The sequence below is a fragment of the Schistocerca americana genome, chromosome X (genome assembly GCF_021461395.2).
Source record: "Schistocerca americana isolate TAMUIC-IGC-003095 chromosome X, iqSchAmer2.1, whole genome shotgun sequence".
In the NCBI taxonomy this organism is placed as follows: Eukaryota; Metazoa; Arthropoda; class Insecta; order Orthoptera; family Acrididae; genus Schistocerca; species Schistocerca americana.
The window spans coordinates 580,106,268-580,125,932 of record NC_060130.1 but is presented as its reverse complement, the minus strand read 5'-3'; positions in this window follow the sequence as shown (position 1 = coordinate 580,125,932).

Here is a 19,665-nt window from a genome sequence, read left to right as displayed (position 1 = left end):
GGTCCTGGAAATCGTTGCGTCCTGCTTCCAACATATATCTCAGAAACAGTATACATCCTCACCACTAAAAGCCTTCCTCATGTCTATACATGCTCGAGAAAACACTGTTAATCATCAGAGCATTCACGTTATTTGGAAAGAGAGCACTGACTAAGCACAGACAGGAAAATCAGAATAACTACACAAACAGAATTCGAAGCACTGTGCTACAGAAGAGAAAAATTGTTGGAATTTTCGGTGCCCTATAGCTACTGGCCTGCAGATGGCCTAATACCACTATGGCAGATGAGGGACGGCATCCTGCCAGAGATGGATGGTCTGCTTCAGTTTGTCTTTGAACTGCCCCCATCTTTTTTTTTTTTAGTTTGCAGATGAGACTTTCAGTGTCATAACTATTTTGAACAGATCGCCATATTGCACTGACAGTTAAACCCTGCTAAAGTGGTCTACAGATCGTCAAATAAAGAAAGACACTGGCTCAATTACACTGCTCTGTCACTGACGGCGGAAGATTCAATATTTCAGCGTGAAACCGATCTCCAACGTGGCTACGTATCACGACATATCCTGTCGATATAGTAAACACACAATTCTGATCCTGCACCATACAGAATCACCACTTCTGCATACTGCATGTAGCTATCGACCATCAGACACTCGTACATACACCGCAAAGACAGACAGCATAAACACATGGACTGTATATAGTCCTCGCAACACCACTAGATATTTCCCGCGAGCTCCTTAGGTCATCAACCGCAGCCGGCGGTCACCCCACACACAAACTGGCCTAACATATGAGCAGAGCACCCTCAGCAGAACGAGGTCATTCTCAGAACTCTTGTACAGAGGTTGGGTCTGTTCCCGTCGCCACAAGCGCGTTACTGTTACTGGAACCGATATGCTTGCTTGTTTCCTTACTACACCCATCGCCAGACTCTGGGAATACAAGAACGTTTCGCGATACTTCTCAATATCAAGCGCATAGCAAAATCATTTGCATAGTAGAGTAGCTTGCACAGTATAATTTCGAAGATACAGACTGGTAATTATTTTTCTAGAAACCCGCAACTTTAGTGAGCTATGACACGTTGTAAACCACTGAGCACCTAGAAACTTCTCTTGTCCGTGAAGGCCTTTACGTGAAAATTCGAAAAAAGAGACGAAACTAATATTTCCACATGCGAACACCGATGTCGGTGATATAACAGAGTCCAAATCATCCTTATAATTTACAAAATCAGCTAAGGTGTTTCTCATGTTAAAGGAATCAGCAAACGTGTCTTCCACCCTTACTTCATCTACTAGATGCACACACCACAATCAATGTTCCCTCAAGTAAATAAAGGCGCGAACTGCGCAGAAGCAAGCAACCGGACAATTTACATGGGAGGGAATAATGGTCCAGCGCAAACACACGTCTGTTTTGAAGCATCTCTAATTCCTATGTGGAACACCCACGATCACGAAGACGTCTAACACACACTGAGTATTAATTCGCTATTCAGCCCTCTAGAGGACGACACAGTTAAGTCAGCTACATTCCTGTACCCCAGTATACCTTTCCATTGGGATAGCTACTGTCATTAGCTGGGAACGTTAATTACTCCCACCACAGGCCACCGGCGCCGGGCGCCACAAACCTGCAGACAGAGTTGTCCTAGGAAACCGGCTACATATATATTGGATCATCATACTTAACAATTAAATATTACGATTGTGGTCACAATTGGACGACATTCGATAATGATCGAAATTAAGGAAATACTACCTGCTGATGGCTGTAGCTCCGAAAATAGCAATATCTGTACCATTCGTATGACTTTGCAAACTTTTCCAAGTAAAAAACATCTTCCATTCCCCTTGCTATCGCAGTATTCCACGTCAAAGCATACCTTCCTTACCACTATACATAGTCATTTTCTTTGCACATGTCGGAACACACTGTAACACCCCAAATATAGAACCCGTAATGACCACCCTTTTGTTTCAAAAGAAATAGCAAAATTAGTCATCCTGACAGTGTCGGCAGCTACTGACCACAAAATTTAAACTCTTTTCAGTTTGATTAAAATGAATGTTATATAAATACTAATGCTTATCATAAAGAAAAGACTGAAGGAAAGAACACCACACGAGTCAGAACAGAAACCTTAACGAAAGAATTCAGTTATTATTTACGAAGGTTAAAGCCCAGACCATAAATCGACCAAAGCTAACATTTATCCTGGAAGAGAGTTGTAGCCGCATCGAGCTGTAAGTTCGCTGTGGCTACAATGTAACTCGGCAATGGGCATGTTAACTTCACTTGTCTCTTGTACTCGGGCAACAGTAGTACGCATGTTAAGCGCTGCTAGATTGTTTTAAAACTGATTTGAAGTTTAAAGTTTTACGATACAGACTGGAAATATTAGATGTCGGACTAAAGTAGGATCATTTTTACCGTTATAAAAATAACATGATTTTGATGCATGTGAGAGAAAAGTAAATCGTTCGATTACCGATTTGTGATGGGACTTGGTCTTTGTGATACTTAAAAGTCATGAGCATCAAAGGACACAGAAAGAGACTAATCGCCGACATAAACTCGATTATTAGACTTGAGTAGGCTACAACTGAACTCAGTCACGAAGAAACTACGACTTGGCCGTGTTGTCAGAGGTTAACGTCAAGGGCAGAATTACTGATGTTAAAATATGTAATTCCCTGAATGACATATCGGTGTGTGTGCTCAGCGTATGGACAAACAATAATTACGAAAGACAATAAACCTTAAGTCAACTTTAATTCTTCGCGTCACCTATATAATTTAATGGACATTTAAAGAGTATTTGTGGAATTGACTGAGTCTTCGGATAACATAAAAGTGCCAAGTGAATTAGTGATAATTTAAATGTGAACGGCAATAACTTTACACCAAAATTACCACGCACTCTGAACATTCCTCAACGGTATGTTATCTCTGGAGTTACGTCGTGCAGTTGTTGAATACGTGACGTTGCGACGCCTTGACGACGGAATAATAATTAACAACTTAATATCCTTGCAAGAATCATAATATGTCCTCGTCTTGGGTGACGGAATGATGAGTGAACACACTATTTTTTAACGTTTGAATAACCATTCTCAAACCGGGCATAAGAACTATAATCAGCGAGTTCGCGTAAATTGAAGGGTCTGTCTGGGACACGCAAGGAACTTTTGGGTATTTCAGGTCAATGGATGCATCGCGTTATCGAGTGGTGCTGTCGCTACATTTATAAGTGAAGAAGATCGACAGAGAACGAACACAGTTGCTTTTATTACAAGCAAGGGTGGCGCACACACTCTGGCGTGCTGCTTCATCGAGACGGTGATATCATTTTCGAGATACAGTATCTGAAAATAACCAAACTACGCGAGGAGTTTTTTTTTCTAATAATTACAGATTAGCGTTGTCGTGATCGACTGACGCCGTTCCACGTCATCTCGACTGGGACACCAACGCCATCAAGCCGAGAGAGGACAGCGCCACATTATTTGGCGCCACAACGTGCGGGGCTCGACGCTACAAGAACTGCAACGTGCGGGTCGACGCTTCGCGACTACGAGACACACGAGCACATCGGCAGAGGGAGCGACGCAACACGTCGGAGAACTGAACCAGAGAAGAAGTAGATCGAGACAGCGACATCGGCTGCCGACGGTGATTAACCAGGTACGGTATATGTTGTTGCCTTACCAAATCGGTAATAGAAGAATTTCATTGTGCTGGTGTCAAGTAGAGACGAATGTGACCATAGTTAGTGTGGGTACTAGTAGAGAGTGGTTAATAAGATTTTAAGTCATGTCAAGAAGAGGGAGAAGGTTGCGTAGCGATTTCGACAAAACTATCCCGGAATCCTGTGATGAATTAAGTAAAGTTTCAGGCGATGAGGATATCAGTAGAACTATTTTCAGTGTGGGAGCAGAATCTTTTGCCGAGTCAGACAAAATTAACGTCCTTAGTGCATCTGACTCTCGGCTAGAAAGTAAGAAAAAGATAGTTTATGATAACACTTCCGATCCTGAGGATAAAGCCGTCAATGAATACATGACGAATGTTATACCAACGAGGTCAGGAAATATAGATGTCCTTAGTGCTATATTAGCAAAATTGACGATGTTGGATGGTTTAAATGTTAAATTCTCTGACATGAACAATAAGTTTGCTGAACAGCAAGAGGCCTGAAATGTTAACTTCTCTGACGTGGACCGTAAGTTAACTGAACAGCAAGCGTCTATAGATACTAAATTCATTGATCAACGACAGGCTTTAGAAATTAAGTTTGCTGATCAGCAGGCTAATTTACATGCAATCTGGGGCGGGGGCTAAACTAGCAGAACAACAGGCTAAAGTTGATAATAAGTTTGACAATTTACAGTCAAGGTTCGCAAACCGAGAAAAGGAAGATATCAGAATTATTGATCGTGTCGATAAAATCAATGAAAATCTCATTACTTTTTCAGAACAAGTTGGGGCTATGTCTGAAAAGGTTCTTGCCTTGGCTGAGAATAATATCTGTATCACAGAAAGAGTAGAGGGATTGACAGGTCGTATAAACGATTTAGAGAAAAATTCGTTGGGTAAAGTGGATGCTTATATGTTGGATCAAACTAAGAAACTGGGGGAAGATCTATCCGAATGGATAGAGAACAAAACGGTAGAGATTAACGAAAATGTACGTTCGGCCATAAAGAGCTCACAGAATCGAATTAATGGACAGGCGGCCAACAATAATTCGTTTATAGAGACTTTTGTGAATGAATTTCGTCAAATTAAAGATAATATCGTTGACGAATGTACCAAGAATTGTAAATTAGCAGTTAGTAATAAGCGATCTTCCGAGCAACAGTCAGAAGATATTCGAAAGAGGAAAATGAACAAGTACGCGACAACGTGAAATCTAAATGCGAGAGAAAACGCCCACCAATGAAACATTGCACATGTATAGGTGAACGATGGGAAACGAATAGCCAATCAGATGTGGAGGATGATCCTTACTTTCGGAGATGATGCATTTTTTTCATTAAAGTTGGAACATAATATTTTCAAAAGTAGACAGTTTCCCACATTTTCTAATGAAAAGAACAACATCAACCCCACAGTGTTTATCAATTCTTTTAAATGAATATTTCCCCGTAGTTGGACGGAATATGATAAATTACAGTTTATCCTGTCGAAGATTGTAGGAGAGCATAGTAATGAGCCACTGAAGTTAGCGAGAACTGTAACACGTGTTCTGAATTTGAGAGATTATTTCTAGCTAAATATTGGTCTTTAAGTAAACAAGAGAAACTGCATAAGGAAGTATAGCAACCAGAAACTTGTAATTCGAAAAAGGAAACCTGTAGGCAGTATTTTGAACGCTATTTGAACAAAACGCGTTATTGGGCACAATCAATTTCGAGTAGAGAAGTGATTCGAATATTGAAAGGTAGGTTACCTTTGAATATTCGAGAGAAATTAATTCATGTTCCCGATTCTGATGTTCAACAGTTCTTATCAGTGATCGATTCAATTGATATGGATGACGCAAAACAGTGGCATAATAACAACAACAGCCATCATTATGCTAAGAACAACGCTGGTAATAATGCGTAGAATAATGGTAATCATATTAAGAGTCACTCTGGAGAATTTAACCGAAATCACGATAATTCTAAAAACGGTAATGATCATTTGGATCGATCGCAAAAGAAAAATCGGAATTGGAACATGAACTATCGATATTCATAGGGGAATTTTGTGGGAAATAACAACCAAGTGCCGGTGGCGGGAGGTTTTCAACGAGTTGATGTTGTAACCATTAACAGGAAGCGAAAGTATGGGGGGCGGCAATCACTGAACCCTCAATATTGTGATGATGGCAGTAGGAACGATTGCGTCCCTATAAATCCACCGAATAAAGCGAATTGGGGAAATCGTCAGATGCACAATGTAGGTTGGGGAAATTCAAAACCTACGAATGCATCTTCCGGGTCCTATAGACCCATAACTTTGCCAGATGGAAGAGGTGTAGTTGTGGATAGCTCGTATCCACAAATGGGAAACGAATTTGATATAGTTGAAGTACATGAACAGCCGAGGGACCTAACGGATGGACGGTCAAACTAATGGCAGTGGTCTTAGGCCTTCCTCGGGTGGGCCGGCCGAAGTGGCCGTGCGGTTAAAGGCGCTGCAGTCTGGAACCGCAAGACCGCTACGGTCACAGGTTCGAATCCTTCCTCGGGCATGGATGTTTGTGATGTCCTTAGGATAGTTAGGTTTAACTAGTTCTAAGTTCTAGGGGACTAATGACCTCAGCAGTTGAGTCCCATAGTGCTCAGAGCCATTTGAACCAGCCATTTCCTCGGGTGGCTGGTATTGAGGAGGGAGGCAAACGTCGCCAGTTAATAAATATACTGGACTGAAATAAAGAAAGTGATATTCGTGAGGGTCTCATGTTCGAAAGGAAACAGGAAACAAATGGGAGTGGCTATATTTAGCAAGCAATTGTCGAAGTAAAAATTAATGACGTAATTATTAGCGTGCTCATAGACACAGGAGCGACAGTTGTCTAAATATGGTTAGTAAGCAACGAAAGGTACTCACCTCACCGGTAACTGGCTGCACGGTGTCAGGGACGTTGAGCGCAAAAGCGCAACGCATTATTAAACAGATGCGGGTGACGGTAGAACTACAAGGGGTAGCCATTGAATGCACTTTCTTAGTAGTATCTCGAATGTCAACGCCGTGTATTTGGGGAATGGATTTTTTCTTTTCTGTCTGACTACAGTGCAGTGATAGATTTTAAGGAGGGTGCATGTACTTTCATAGTTGAAGCTAAACCATTGAGGGTAACTTTATTAAAAAGAAAGATTGTTTTGGGAAAATACTGCCAAAATGTAACAGCTAACTGTCTAGTTGTAAATGCTTTGTATTTGAAAGGTATTGATTGTGTAGGACGAAATGATACTGAGAAATAAGTATCAAACATCATAGAAAAGGTACGTGAATCGGAATGTCTATCAGTAGAACAACAAGATAAGTTGATAAAAGTCTTACAACGATATTGCCTGTATTTAATAAGAAACCAGACGTTATTAAAGATTTTGAATACTGTATTCAAAAGTATCCACACTCTACGTTTTGTAAATCCACTTATTCGGTTCCCTGGTCAAAAGGTGAAGCCGTGCCCAAAGAAATAAAAAAAAATGATGGATTGGGGAATAATCGAGACTTTAACTTCTGAATACTCAAGTCCATTGTTAGCTGTGACTAAACTGAACGGTGATATTCGACTAGTTCTTGACACTCGCGACATTAATAAAATTATCAAACCCGTAAGAACTCGCCCTGAAAACTTAGAAGAGCTATTACTGAAATTTCACCGTGTCAAATCTTTGACCTCCCTCGACCTCTGAAGTTCCTTCTGGCAAACTAAAATATCGAAGGAATCGAGAAAATACGTACAAAGCATTTATTTTTCTGGGACGGAGTTACCAGTTTAAAGTGATGCAGTTTGGTCTTAATATCAGCGGTGGTGTTTTCATAACTGCTTTAGATACAGTGCTCGGACCCGATTTATTAGAACGTGTCACTGTACATGTAGACGATCTACTGATCGCCACAAAGACCTGGAGTGAACATGTCGAATTATTTGATCGTGTATTCAATAAATTTCTTGAGTATCGGGTCACGATGAGTTTAACGAAATCCAAATTCGGTAGAAATCAAATCAAATTCATAGGGCCTGTTGTGACTCCAGAAGTGATTGCACCGAACATCTACCACGATTTCCTATCCTCATAAGTCAACGAGATTCCCATCGTGTTCAACAATGATCAGCTCGAGATAGTCTAATGTCTGAACAGTCACTGGGAGGTATACTGGACTGCTCAGTACCAAAGTGAGTTTGTGTCCTGATCCTACTGTCTGAAAAAATTCGTAGATAATGTGCATTAATCGACTGTTGAAATAGGGATTAGTTACGATATTACGCTCAACACGTATCATGCTAAAATGCAGAATACCCATTGATTGATATGTCTCATAAATTTTCTCGTTTTTATTAGCCAAAATTTGACTTCTCGGGAAATCTTGTGTTGACCCTACTGAGCCTTCCTGGCTAAAGTCTCTTCTATTTTTTGTCTCTCTTATCTCTGTTTTGAACATATTAATGTTTGCACGTAATTCAAGTCCTTCTACAGACCGTTCAACAATTTCGTTTAGATCGTCAATGTCCTATGAACCCGAAGGAAGCTCCACAACTTTTTCTGTTACGTAGATGGAATTTATTGTTCTCTTCAGCGATATTTGGAGTGCTGTTACAAGTTTCGAGACTGATCAGTGCAAAACTGCATTCCCCCTTGCTTGGAACTGTTGGGGGAAAGTAATTCAGACTTAATACAGATGAGCACTCTTTTTAATATCACAGTGTATGATATCACATGTAAACATCAACTGATGTAGTGAAGCGCGTGCTGCTTGTTTTTATGCATTCGGCAGGTGACACGTTAAACAGAATTGACTAGAGAGGTATGAATTGATGTGTCTGTAGAATTGAAAATTGTAGAACACATAATTATGCTGGCAAGCTTAAATATCATACGAGTAAAAGAAAACATTATTTCAGTTTTTTTTTCATAGAAAACCCAGTGCGTTCCAGATCCTCCTGCAACGTCAAATTTAAGATATCACATTCTTTGCATTCCTAAATCATCTTCGGCAATGTGTTGTTTGTAAACACTCCACAAACCTTCGGAATTTTGAGTTTCTTGACAAATTTAAGCAGACCTGTGTTGGGAAGTAGTCTATCCAGTAGCAGGGTTAGGGAATGTTTCTTCATAAACAGTCCAAGTGCTTTCTTGTGTTGCTTTACTTATAGTGACAACCTCAATCACCCTGTTATGCCTTTTAGATTCTTGTAGTTGCTCCTCTGCATTTTGTGCTCTTCAGTGTTCAGGTTGTGGTTGCATCTTCTCCTGCTAATGAGTCAGTTGCTGATAGCATTTCTCATGCAGGAATTAGAAATGAGATAATTCCCCCAAATGTCTTAGTTATGGGAATAACCATTGGCATTTAACACATCCTTTCTGCTTGAAGGTAGTTTTTGCTGTTACCACCACTGACTGGATGTAATTTTTTGAACATCTTACATTTTTATCCTTCTCCTGCTTCTTCACTGCACGACAAGCTTGCATTCATAATTTGTTTCAAATTTACACCCGTATACAATTTAAGTCTGCCAAGCATTGCTTTATCAGCTATGAAAGCAGCAATATGTTGTCCTATGCCTATGCCATTTCATTGATGTATTTGATTGTCTCTGTTGGCTAAAATTTGATCTGCAGTGGAGTGTACATTAAATCATGCTACTCGCAAACTTCTTCAGGCAGATCAATTCCAGAATGAAATTTTCACTCTGCAACGGAGTGTGCACTGATATGGAACTTCCTATTTGACGTTTGTTCCAAGTACACAGAAGTTTGATCCAGGATATGATGTTGAGCTGTTAGCTTATGAAGTATACCACCACCACCTCTGATGCCCTTTCTAGCATATTAAGCTGCTGCACCAAAACTCCCTGCAATGTCTTCACTTTCATAGTCCTATAAGATGTGATTTCTTAGATTTGTTCACTGTAGTTTGGAAACTCTAAATATTTCCGGTGACCAGTGTGGCAGGTAAGACTTGTTAAAAAAAAATTCTGTATTTCTAAGTAAGCACAAAATCATCTACATTGGATCTCTGATGCTGTCTATTCACTGTCTTAATACGACTGTATGTATCTCATTGTCTTGAACATCAGAAAGTTTCATCTTAATCATATGTTGCTCCGATCGATTATACTCTCCAATAATGTGTGGGAGAATATCGATCCATATTTATGAGCCATTAAGATTAAATGGCATGCACGTAGAGTTAGTTATTGTTCTATCCAGACAGTCAACAACATTGGTTTTCATGTGGAAGAATGCTGAGTATCGATTTATTCCGTATCATTCTATTACCGACTTGAATTACTTATTGTAAAATTCCCTCTGCGGTCAGCTTGTAGAGTGACAGGACACTGATTCAACCCTGTCTTCAGCAATTGTTCAAACTCCTGCGAAACTTGTTTCCCACACCTTGCCATCACAGAGCGGGCCCAGGCAAATTTGGAATACATATCTATGATTATAAAAATATATTTGAAACATTTACGCTGTTGTGATTAATATCTCATGTTCATGAGATCAGCCTACCACTGATCTCATATTATCATATGTCAATTTAGAAACAATGAACGATTTATTCCAGAGAAAGTGCTTCACAAATTGAGCTGGTCAACAATGTGTTGGAACACCTCTAGCCGTTATGCATGCAGTTATTCGGATTGGCATGGACAGATAGAGTGTTTGAATATCTTCCTGGGAGATATTGTGCCAACTTGTGTCCAATTGGCGTGATAGATCGTCAAAATCCCGAAATTGTTGGAGAGCCCTGACGATAAGGCTCCAAACGTTCTCAAATGGGGAGAGATTTAGCGACATTACTAGACAAACGTTTGGCAGCATGAAGACGAGCAGTAGAAATGCTCGCGGTGTACAGGCAGGCATTATCTTCCTGAAATGTCTCAGGATGACTTGCCATGAAGGGCAGGCAAGCGGGCATAGAATATCGTCTATATATCGATGTACTGTAAGGGTGCAGTGGTTCACAAGCAAAGGGGGTTTGCTATGATAGGAAATGACACCTCAGACCATCACTCCTGGTTGTCAGGCCATATGGAAGGCGACAGTGGTATCTCACCACTGTCCAAAGAGTCTCCAGACACGTCGTAGGCCTGGAATCTCAATGAATTGATAAGAAATGTCTACAGTGATGAGCCCTGCTTCGACCTGAGGACTGATGACCACGGAAGAGGTGTTTGGACATGCGCCAGAGGGCAGAAGAATTCCAATCTGACTGTCGATCGTCATGGCGCCCTACAACCAGGAGTAATAGCCTGCCCTGTCATTTATTTTCCTAGCAGGACCCATTCGGTAGCCATCCATGACACTCTTACAGCACATCACTACGTCAACGATTTTCTATACCCAGTTTTGTTCCCCTTCATGGACGTCTATCCTGGGCTGATATTCCAGCAAGGTAATGTCCACTCGTACATGGTGAGAGTTTCTACTGCTTGTCTTCGTACTTGCAAAACCCTACCTTGTCCAGCAAGGTCAGCAGATCTCTCTCCAACAGAGAATGTTTGACGCGTTATGGGTAGGGCCCTCCAACCAGGTCGGGCTCGGGCTTTTGCCAATCTATCACACCAACTAGACAGAATTTTGGCACGATATACCCTAGGAGGGTACTGAACAGCTCTATCGATCATTGGCAAGGTAAATAACACCTTGGATAAGGGCCAGAGGTGCACCAATGTCTTATTGATTTGCCCAGTTTGTGAAGCTCATTATCTTGAATAAATCACAATTTTTTTTTTGAAACTGTAATTATCCGTTTTTCTGTACATGTACATCACATCAATCAGTTGCCATCCCATTTGGATAGTTCCTTTGTGACTGACGTTTTTGTGTTAGATGTATTTATTTTGTGTGAGTTTTGTTTGCTGTGGTGGCTGGTGCTGTGAGTAATCGTAGTCGTTCTATAATTTCATTGGCGCCATCATAGTATATGTACTTCAGAATAACGTGTTCAGTTATTTATACTGAATGTGAGTACCTTGCCTTTGATATGTACACCACTTAAAGCTGGTCTGGTACTGTTAAAGTATTTCCCATTGTTTAGGTTTTTTAATCGTCCTTTTGGGACGTTGTCTCCTATTGGCGTTAGTCATGCTTCACTACACTATTTCAGCATGTGACCCCTTCTCTGTTAGCAAAGATCTTTTAGGATTCAAAGTTTGTTTGAATATTAACCGTGTCTTCGCTAAACAGGATCTTCACTCAAACCCGTTGATATATCCTTCTTCCTCTCCTTCTTCTTCTTCTTCTTCTTCTCCTCCTCCTCCTCCTCCATCCTCCTCTTCCTCTCCTCTTCTTCCGTCTCCACCCACCGCCATGTCTGAGAGCTGTTCAATTTTTACTGTTACTGCCTTAAAAGTTTCAGAGAGAGATTGTTCTCGCTCCAACTGTTTGAATTTTAACACTAATAATTTCCGACAAATGGCCTTCCGTGCTTTGATAACTTCACGGTTTGTTGACATTCTGCTGCATATTAGATCAGTATGGGAACGGAACGCATTTTACATACTTAGGACTACCTGTGGTGATGTTTTGTTGTCCTTTTTAAGTCCTGTACCTCAGATTCATGTGGAGGGTCTCATTCATTCGTATCCCCCCATCAGTGAGTCATACAGCTCGACTTTCATAGCTACTCCCTTGATAAATCCGTCCAGTGCGGTGAATCGTGCATTGATTGTTCCGTGTAATGCTTCCATTTTTCCCTCTGCACATGCCTCAAGTATTTGGATTTTGACATTCAGATGTTCCACTTTAGATTCACATATTTCGCTTTCCATAGTTGCTGTCTAGATTGTTTCGACATATGCCTCACTTCGCTGTATGCTCTCGTTCATCTGTTCCACCTGGGAATCACCTTTCGCAGTGGAAGCCTAGACACCAATATACGGTTCGGTTAATCTTGCGTTGATTGTCTCTGTTTTTCTCTTGACGTATAAATAGTATTCGTGTCATCAGAATAATTACATTGCATACGAGCAAATTTATCTATAGCTTACAATATACTGTCACAGTTACGTATTGGTACACTACATTTTATGCACAATCTTCTTGAAGTTATGTTTGTATCGTCAGTCATTCAATTTCCTCGTTTTCTCATTAACGAGAAAGCCACAATGCGAATTATTCCAGCAATCCCCGCGCATGGTAACAAATTCATTGAATGCTTTCAATTCATATTGTCCTGTTTGAAACGATTGATAGGGATGACATCCTTGACCAACTACCTCGCGGCCTTGAGTGTTTCTACCTCAAATAGAAAACATCGACTTTCATACTGCTGCCTAAAGAAAAATATTTTCGTGCCTCATCCTAGTTTAATGCCGCGATGTTGTCAAATGTGGAAACACTGTTTGGCTTTTCTTTTTCAGGCGGTGGAATATCGCTGCTTTAGCTGAATTTCTGGTATGTTACTCCATCGACGCCATGCCAAACCTCCCAGAATATGTGATATTTTGACTGAAATGGGATTTTAAAAAAATATTTGGATGTTAGGAACGGATCCGCCCAAGATATGTTAACAGTTATAGAATAAAATTAGTCTTTCCACAATGTGAAGAACCTCAGTTACATGGCATAAGTGGGCAAGTAGGCCATTCCTGCCATCGTGATTTCTTTTTTCTGAGACAAATCTCGCAGTGCTGCTTGGAGGAGGATGATATATGGCAACGACGCAAATTATAGAGGAACTGGCACTTCATAAAAACGGAGACGGCTTTACTGTACCATCTTCCTCTGCCATTCATACGGACTATGTCTGTCGTCTCATGCATATCTATGATACAAGTCTTAAATATGTGCTTCACTGCGGTAGCATTACTCTCTGTGTGGGCTGTAATTTCACGATGCAGCTATCCAAATTCACGAATGCTGACTATTCGACCCCATCACACTCGCTAAATTGGGCGTATGGTGCCATTTACCGTCGGCGAGGTATACTAATCTCTCATCCGATGTTTACGCCCGGCAGGCAGTAATACATAAGGCTAAATGCTGGTGTGCACCCCTTAATTCTACACGCCTCCCACGTGTTTTAGACCATGCAACTCAGTACATGCACTTGCTATTCGAACGTAATTCTAATCATCTACTGGCTGCACTCGGCAAAGAATATTCAGAAAATTTCAAATTATCAGCAGCCATCCTGAAACATGTAAAATCTCCTTTTACGTGACTTGCATATACTGACGGGGATAGAAAAATTGACTGATTGGTGAGAGAAAAATGATTTAATAATTTTGCAAAACAGATACGCTCCCACTTTAGTCGCAGTATGCAAAATTAATTTACATTAGCGAGAGAGGTAAGAACGGATTATTTTCTAGTGCCATATTACATAATTATAATTCGTTTTACGATCTAGAAAAATATACCTATCCCGCTTTAAATCGGTATGTAGGAGGTAGAGATCTTCTCCGATGAGCTGACCTGAGAAAACTATTATTCCTTTTATGTTTCGACCTTGAAAACGGAAAGATAAAGACTGCAAGCTCTCCAGGAGATACTCCCTTAATTTCTTACATATCGTGCAAGCTGCCATTTTTACTCAGTCCAAATTAGCCAGGAATTAATCCGTTTTCACTTATCTCCTCTTATAGCCTCTGAGAACTACTAAACCTCTTCGCCTTTTCTACTGTAAGTAGTGCTACCACAGGACTATAATAATAGTTACGTAGACTGATTTCTTTAATTGAATGAGTTTAATTAATGATCGGACATACTCCCCTCTACCCAAACACTACACAAGGCTAAAAAAGTAAAGATTTCAGAATGTGACAAGATCAACCCTACCATATTTACTGCTTTCATACAGTCATCCTAATATTCCGCATGGTACAGAAATTATTTACTGTAACGTTTCATCGCCTCTATGGGTGAAGTCTGTGCAGTTCACACTCACTCGGGTGAGCCACTGATCCACTTGCGAAAATGTATGTTGCGTACTGTCCTTCACTTGCACCAGAGTGTTCTCAAGTATTTTAAAATCTTAGTATTTATTACTGTCCATGTTTGTTTGATGTTCGATGACCTCGCACGTTGTCCTATAATATATCAGTTTTTACAGAAATATGGAATGGTCTTTCGTTCTGCTCTTTCAACTATAGTAACATATACAGTATTGTCTTAACACACAAAAAATCATTCGAACTTATCTAAATACATCACATAACTTATCTCTTATCACACCAGCTTCATACAAGATATCTTCTCTCTTGGTACATATTTTACAGATTCATGTTTCAATAATACAATAAAAGAAGTGTTTTAGAGTAAAACAGTTACAGTTCCTCGTCCTTGAAACAAGAATAAAAAAATACAAGATTCCTACATAGGTATATGTTTCCCTCTGGGGACTTTTTGGATCTTACAGTCGTAGGATGAATCAGGAATGGTTTCGATAATTGGACTGCTCTTTGATCTATGCTTAAAAAGGCCTTTAAAGTGTAGTTTTTTGGTACCCGAGACTCCCCATGGTACTCAATGCTTTTGAGGAATAATCAAAATATCCACGGGTGTACTGCCGGTCTACAGTGTCCAACGGGCACAATATTTCGGCGATCATACATGTCGTCATAAGGCGAACTGTCGGACTGAGGTCTTGTGAACGTGCCGGCACGGTCATCCGTACGTTAAGGCTGCTCAGAGGGAACTGGGTTCGGTCGCAGCGGCGGCCGATTTAAATACCCTCCGCCTGCGGCGCGCTCCCTCCGCCGTCCGCGCCCCGCGCTACGGTGGCGCGGTGCAACAGATTGCGACGGCGTCTGAGATGACGTCGGTGTGATGGCTCTGTCCATTGTGGTTGTCACAACTATACGTTTGGTCGATTTACTCTTGATTAACCCAATCGCTGATTCCCAAGCCTTGCTAAGAGCCGGCCGTAGTGGCCGAGCGGTTCTAGGCGCTTCAGTCTGGAACCGCACGACCGCTACGGTAGCAGGTTTGAATCCTGCCTCGGGCATGGATGTGTGTGATGTCCTTAGGTTAGTTAGGTTTAAGTAGTTCTAAGTTCTAGGGGACTGATGACCCCAGAAGTTAAGTCCCATGGTGCTCAGAGCCATTTGGTTATATTTACCGCTGGATTTCGATTTTACCATTGAGGCTCCCCATTCGGATTCGGGGCAGGATTCGATAGCAGGTAAGTGTTTCTAGGTGCCGTTATCGTGGTTAGAATAACCAGGGTGACACCTGCCATCATTCCTGCGTCTCCTTTTATGACTCGGAGAGCTGTCGCCGGCCGGGCCAGGCACTGACATCGGTGCAGCCTGCTGTGTATCAACAAACGCGGTACACGCGTCAGGAGCTCGCCCTTGATTGTTTTCGTTGTACTGTGGTCGGGTGGGCGTAGCCTATCCTCCGCTCCCACCATTACGATATTCATTCTGGGGTTGGGTTGGGGTTGTTTGCGGGAAGAGACCAAACAGTGAGGTCATCGGTCTCGTTGGATTAGAGAAGGATGGGGAAGGAAGTCGGCCGAGCCCCTTTAATTGAACCATCCCAGCATTTGCTTGGAGCGAAGTAGGGAAATCACGGAAAACCTAAATCAGGATGGCCGGACTTGGGATTGAACCGTCGTCCTCCCGAATACTCATTCTGTTTATTGTTGTTACTAGCCTTCATATCTTCGTTTATTGGGTCAATAGAATCGAGAACCGACAAAAGCTATTCTAGATCAGTTTCTGGGACCTGTACCAATTTTTCTCTAATGTGAAATGGAATTTTCCGTTTAAAAATGCGTGGAACATCACTAAGAGCCGAGGATTCAACCCAGAAACGGGTCTTATTTATGTACTTCTTGAAACATTTTCTTAACGATCCCTGCTGGATGTTGACGGCTCTTGACTAAATACTTGTTTCCCTAACCTTTCTTGTACACAACGCTACGAATATTTCACAGGAAATGCATTTTAAAATTGTGCTAATGGGTGACAGCATTCTGCCGTCTCGGATGCCAAAGGCGTTGTCTCACCTTGTATAATCCCTAATACATACTGGATCTTTTGTTACTCAGACCAAGCTATAGGCAACACGCTTCTTAAAGTTTTTACAATAATAACTGCATAAACGGATTTCTTTTCTGGGATGAACATCTGGAACTGTCAGTTTTGTAGAAGATTTCCTGTTTGCTCCCACATTTCGTGAAACAGCGTTTTGTTGTATTGTGTTCGTGCTAGCCACTGTTCCTTTTGCACGTAAATTTGCACGAGAAAGTTGAGTATGACATTCACCATTACCCTGACCTGTATAACAACAATCATTCTTTGCTTGTTTGCTCCTTATGTTATTACATTATTCTTCTAATTTCTTCAGTTGTGTTCCTATTTGTGTTTGCATATGATCCTTTCAGTTAGGTAGATCCCGTGCAGGTGTTTGTATCTGGCCTAACTCAATATTTATCTTAAAAACTCACTGTTCTGCTCTGCGTACACATCGATAATCGTTTGCTCAACGGCCTTCTGTAGCCCCGTCTGTAGCCTGTCATTGATTAAAGTCTCTTTCTCTCTTAAAAAATCATGAACTTGTTTTTCATGTTTTGTTCCTATGTTATTTACATGTTTGATTACCTGTTGAACTATGGACTGTAATGTAATGTGTTCTAATGGCATTGTATCAAAATCACTTGTCAGTCATTTAATCTGTTCTGACATGTCTGTTACTGTAATTTTCAGTGTTTGAATGTCATTAGTTACTGCTTCTAAGTCGCCGCGCATCACTTCAGTGACGTGATTCGTAATGTCTCCTTTTAAAGTCTTTCGCGTCTCAGTAAGATTACTGACATCGGTAGTCCAAACCTCTAATCTTGCTGAAGAGGTGTCTCGTCTTTGATTGTTTTCATCACGTTTTTAATTGAGTGAAGCTTCTTTACTTCTCTGTAGTTGTACAGAAGTGTCAGACGTAGGGTTTGCTACTTTGGAGCAATTATTGCTCAACGGCTGTGACGTTGCGTCAGTTGGTGGAGCGACGACATCGCCACCGTTAACTAAGCGTGTTTGCTACTGCAAGAATGTGTCCGCCATCTTGCGGAACATTTACGAAATGAAAAATTACTACAGAAGTAATAAATTTAGAAACTACTAGGAAAGAAATCAAATTCTAGGTGTAGGACACGGTGGGTCTCGTAAAAATTCATCTCTACTCCCAAATTTAACTTTAACAAGCGCTACGAATGAGTACTGATTTTCTTTAACCGACATGCTGTTATGCTGCTGCAGGGAAAATCTTTCGGAGTCGGATTTTTTCCACATTTTTTTGTTATGGTTTTACTGTCCCAGAATTTTTGAAAATATTTCCTTATTACTGTGGTTTACTTGGCGTCATGGACTCAGTTGCATATAGCATGAAACATAGTAACATTTAAATAACAATAGCGTTGTTGCTTTGTACATATGTATATAATAAATATGATAAATATGTATATGTTTACGCCAAGTCACAGTCGTCAGTGTAAAATATCCTTTATGAGACCTGGGTTTACTAACGGGATAGAAAAATTGTTGACTGTTTAGTGAGAGAAAAATAATTTAATAATTTTGGGAATCAGGTACGAACGCAATTTCAGGCTGATTCACGATAGAATCGTTAGTCGCAGCATGCAAAAGGGATTTACATTAGCGAGAGGGGTACGAATGAGTTATTTCCTAGTGCCGTATTTCATGGTTATGGTTACTTTTACGAGTTAGAAAAAAAATATCTATCTTGGAGACAGAGGGCTCCTTTGATGAACTGAGATGCAGAAAACTATTATTCATTTTATGTTTTGACCGTCAAAACGTAAAGTTAAATCAAAAATGGCTCTGAGCACTATGGGACTTAACATCTGAGAACATCAGTCCCCTAGAACTTAGAACTACTTAAACCTAACTAATCTGAGGACATCACAAACAGCCATGCCCGAAGCAGGATTCGAACCTGCGCCTGCGACCGTAGCGGTCGCGCGGTTCCAGACTGTAGCGCCTAGAACCACTCGGACACCCCGGCCGGCCTAAAGTTAAAGTCCGAAAGTTCTTGAAAAGGGTGAGAATTACTCTTGTCATTTTTACGTACCGCGCAAGCGGCCATTTTGACAATGCAGTTATCTCCTTTTACAACCTTAAATAATCTCTGAACTCCTTGACCTTCTCTACAATAAGAGGTGCCACAGGTTATAATAATAATTATGTGCTCAGATTTCTCACTTAAATGGTTATTGTTAAATAATGAACAGACATACTCCCCTCTGCCCAAACTCTATACAACGCTAAGAAAGTAAAGATACCTGTATATGACAGAACAAGATCAAGCCTAACATACCTATTGTTTTTCTATAGAGCTCATAATATTCCAGCTGGCACCGAAGTTATACATTGCAACGTTTCAGTCCGTCTATGGGCTTAAATTTGTTATGATTAACTTATACTGCAACACTGCTAGGTTTTCCTTGTTGTGCTCCAGTATTTTGAATAAAATTCTGTATTATTAATTCTACTACTACATTAATTATTATTATTACTGTGGTGCGCGTACTGTAAGACCTTCGGTACACACACCATCAGATTATTTGACTTGTCCCTCTAACGAAGTAGGCGAGTGTCAGCAATATGTCTCGTGGTCTTATCGTGGCGTGTTTATCTTCTGCCGTTAGGTCAGACGATAGAAATGCCACTTGAACGCTTAGAGTAGCAGATTGACGGTGACCAACTTTAAACAGAACTTGATTAATTTTCACACACATTTATTGAAATAAAAAAATCATAGATATTACGTAACTTGATTCTGGATGCTGTTTACAATCGACAATCTGAAGTTCCTTTGGTCTTGGTACGTAAATCTTATTCTCACATATCTCTGATACTTGACAAAGTGTCAATTCATTTATCTTCATGTTTATGTACAGGAATATGGTAATCTTCTTAGGTGCATACTGAAACTTGACTACAGACTAATGCAGAATGGTAC